Source organism: Grampus griseus (assembly GCF_964374135.1).
Source record: "Grampus griseus genome assembly, chromosome: 19".
Classification (NCBI taxonomy): Eukaryota; Metazoa; Chordata; class Mammalia; order Artiodactyla; family Delphinidae; genus Grampus; species Grampus griseus.
In genome coordinates this window covers 120,651-125,206 of record NC_139013.1, presented here as the reverse complement: position 1 = coordinate 125,206, position 4,556 = coordinate 120,651, and positions in this window count along the sequence as shown.

Sequence of the window (4,556 nt, the reverse complement as noted above, 5' to 3'; positions counted from 1 at the left end):
GGAACCAGAATAGGGCTTGAAGCAATCCTGCTCTTTTGTGGCCAGTTCCCCAAAAAGCAAGTTATAAAATGGAGCTGAGGGCCACTGCAATTCACAAACCTGCAGGGCTGTAAATGATACCTATCGTCGAAAAATATCTTGAGGTAAGTCAACAAAAAGGATTTGAAAGCAAGGCAGAATTGCAGGAAAGGGATTTCAACAAGTACGCTGGCCTCGCCCTTAAAGCACATGAAAAACGGCTGAACTTCGCCAAGAATGCAGTCGGCCAAATAGGGCATATGCGTTTTTCCTGAATTCAGGAAAAACGCATACGCCCTTTTTTGCCAAACAAAAAAGCGGGTGCTTCCCTGGTGGTGCAGTGGTTGGGAGTCTGCCTGCCGATGGAGGGGACACGAGTTCGTGCCCTGGTCCGGGAGGATCCCGCGTGCTGTGGAGCGGCTGGGCCCGTGAGCCGTGGCCGCTGGGCCTGTGCATCCGGAGCCTGTGCTCCGCAACGGGAGGGGCCACAGCGTTGAGAGGCCCGCAAAAAGAAAAAAAAAAAGCGGACAATGCAAATCAACACTACAGAGATATCACATCGCAGCCGTCAGAAGAGCCCTCCTCACAAAGGGTAAAAACCACAAATGCAAGACAGGGCGTGGAGAAAAGGGAGCCCTGTTACGCTGCGGTGGGGGCGGGGGGGGGCGGGGGAAATGTAAGTTGCCAACGGCCACTCTGGAGAAGTATATGGTGTTTCCTAAAACATCTAAAAAACAGAGCTACAGAGCCTAGGGCACTTCCACTCATGGGCGTATATCTTGGAAAACCCAAAAATCGACAGGACACAGGCACCCCAACGTATACTGCTGCTCTGTTTACAAGAGCCTCGACCTGGGTACAACTTAAATGTCCTTGGAAGGAAACAGTGGATAGAGAAGATTTAGTACTTATGTTCAATGGAATATTGCTCAGCCCTGAACTCAATGAAATAAGGCCAGTTGCAGCAACTCGGGGGGACTTAACTACGGTCATGGAGGGTGAAATAAGTCAGACAAAATGAATGTTATCATAAGATGTCACTTATAGCGGGAATCTAAAAATCGCCACACATGAACTGAGTTACAAAACAGAGCACAGTCACACATGTACAAAACACACTTATGGTCGCTTAAGGGGAAGGTGCAGTGGGGTGACGCATAAACCAGGAGGTTGAAATTGGCACAGACGTCATTCCATAAACCAATACTGGAATCGACAAGACCTACTCATTGCTCAAAGAACTGGACTCAGCACACTCTACTCACAGGGAAAGAATATATCTGACTAGTAGAAACTGAAAAACAATTTATTGATGTCTCTCTGTAAGTGCATCAAGCGGATGTATAGAAGCAAGAAACACAGCAATGAAAATCAGCTACAACCCACTATAAAAATAAATTTTAAAAAAAGACAGGGAGAGAGAGAGGAATTCTTACAAAATTCAATCGGGGGCTGCGATGCAACCTGGATTGACCACATCTAGACCCACAGCTGGATGGGACCCATAATGTCCTCATCTCCTGGTGCCCGGGTTCCCACCTCCAGCCTCCTTCCTAACAATCTCCCCACTTGGGGAAGTCAGCGCCTTCAAACCCCCTTTTGCACAGTTTGGAATTTGTCCGGAGGATGAAGAGAAAGGGGTGGAACCAATGAAAGACAAGTCATAGATGTTTGCACGGGCACTTGTCACTCTAATTTCCAATCAGGAAGAAGAACTGACCAAAGGCTTAGCTTGCCTCAGGAACCAGAATAGGGCTGGAAGCAACCCTGCTGTTTTGTGGCCAGTTCCCAAAAAAGCAAGTTGAAAAATGGAGCTCAAGGGCACTGCAATTCACAATCCTGCAGGGCTGTAAATGATACCCATCGTAGTAAAATATCTTGAGGTAAGTCAATGAAAAGGATTTGAAAGCAAGGCAGAATTGCAGGAAAGGGATTTCAAGAGGTAGATTGGACTTGCCATTAAAGCTCGTGAAAAGCGGCTTAACTTCACCAATGATGCACTTGGCCAAAAAGGCGTATGCGTTTTTCCTGAATATATTCAGGGAAACCACATACGCCCTTTTAGGACAACCAAACGAACGGGCAATGCAAATCAACACTACAAAGAGGTGTCACTTCGCAGCGGACAGAAGGGCCAAGCTCACAAAGTGTAGAAACCAGAAATGCAGGACAGGGCGAGGAGAAAAGGCAGCCCTGCTTCGCTGATGGTTGGAATGTAACTTGCCGAGGGCACTCTGGAGAAGTATATTGTGTTTCCTAAGAAATCTAAGAAACCGAGCTACAGAGCACACGGCACTTCCACTCATGGGCGTATATCTTGGAAAAACCAAAAATCGACAGGACGCAGGCACCCCAACGTTTAGTGCTGCTCTGTTTACAAGAGCCTAGACTTGGATACAACCTAAATGTTCTTGGAAGGAAAAAGTGGATTAAGAAGATGTGGTACTTATGTTCAATGGAATATTACTCAGCCTTGAAATCAATGGAATAAGGCCAGTTGCAGCGACTCGGGTGGACTTTGGTTTGATCATTCTAAGTGAAATATGTCCGACAGAAAAGAGACTTCTTATAAGATATCACTTATAGGTGGAATCTAAAAATTGCTGCACATGAACTAAATTACAAACAGAAACAGAGTCAGACATTTAGTAAACACACTTTTGTTTGCTAATGGGGAAGGTGGGGTGGGGTGAGGCATAAAGCAGGAGGTTGAAATTAGCACAGATACGTTCCAAAGACCAAAGAGGTAATCGACAAGACCTACCCTATAGCTCAAGAAACTGGACTCAGCACACTCTAGTCACCGGAAAAGAATATATATGACTGGTAAGAATCTGAAAAAGAATTTACTTATGTCTCTCTGTAAGTGAATCAAGTCGATGTACAGCAGCAAGAACAGGCACTGAAAGTCAGCTATACCCCATTATAAAAATAAATTACAAATAAAAAACAAAGACACTGGGAGAGATAGAAATTCATACAGAATTCGTTCAGTGGCTGTGTTCCAACCTGGACTGACCATGTCTAGACCCACAGCTGGATGGGACCTAAGGTTAGACACTCGTGGGGTGAGAGGCTCTATAAGGATGGGTACGCAAATGTAGCCCCTTTAGAGTAATACTGCCTGGTCCCCATTCCGTGGGTCCCAAATCTCCAGGGGCACGGGATCCTTCCCACAGACAAAACATGCATGGGACACCCAAAGGATCGTACACCGTCTGATCAGGAAAAGTTTGGAAAAGGCACCTCATCTCCTCATCTCTCTGTGGTAGGATTTCCCCCTCGAGCCTTTCTTAATCTCCCCACTTGGGGAAATCAGCACCTTCAACATCCTATGTCGCACAGTTTGGAATTTGTCCGGAGGATGAAGCAGAAATGGGGAACAAATGAGGGACAAGCCCTAGATATTTGGACAGCCACATGCCACTCTAATTTCCAATCAGGAAGAGGAATTGACCAAAGGCTCAGCTTCTGGTTCCCCAGAACCAGAATAGGGCTTGAAGCAACCCTCCTGTTTTGTGGAAAGTTCCCAAAAAAGCAAGTTGAAAAATGGTGCTCTGGGGCACTGCAATTCACAAACCTGCAGGCTTGTAAATGATACCTATTGTTGAAAAATCTCTTGAGGTAAGTCATCAAAAAGGACTTCAAAGCAAGACAGAATTGCAGCAAAGGTATTTCAAGAGGTAGATTGGACTGTCATTAAAGCACATGAAAAGCGGCTGAATTCGCCAATGATGCAGTTGGCCAAATGGGTGTATGCGTTTTTCCTGAATATATTAAGGAAAAACGCATATGCCCTTTTTGGCCTACCAAACAGGCGGGCAATGCAAATCAACACTACAAGCAGGTATCACTTCGCATCAGTCAGAAGGGCTGTCCTCACAAAGTGTAAAAAGCAGAAATTCAGGACAGGGCGTGGAGAAATGGGAGCCCTCTACGCTGCTGGTGGGAGTGTAATTTGCCAACGGCCACTCTAGAGAAGTGTACTGTGTTTCCTAAAAAATCTATAAAACAGATGTACAGAGCATACGGAACTTCCAGTCATCAGCATACATCTTTGGAAAAACAAAAATCCGCAGGACACAAGCACCACAACGTTTAGTGCCGCCCTCTTTACAATAGCCTCGAGTTGGTACAACCTAAATGTCCTTGGAAGGAAAACATGGATAAAGCAGATGTTGTACTTATGTACAATGAAATATTACTCAGCCATGAAATCAATGAAATAAGGCCAGTTGAAGCAACTCGGGTGGACTTAGGCACGATCATTCTAAGTGAAATAAGTCAGACAGAAAAAGAGACTTATCATAAGATACCACTTATAGGTGGAATCTAAAATTTGCTACACATGAACTAAATTACAAAACAGAAACAGAGTCAGACATTTAGGGCTTCCCTGTTGGCGCAGTTGCTAAGAAACCACCAGCCAATGCAGGGGACCCTGGTTCAAGCCCTGATCCGGGAAGATCCCACATGCCATGGAGTAACTAAGCCAGTGCACCACAAATACTGAGCCTGCGCTCTACAGCTCATGAGCC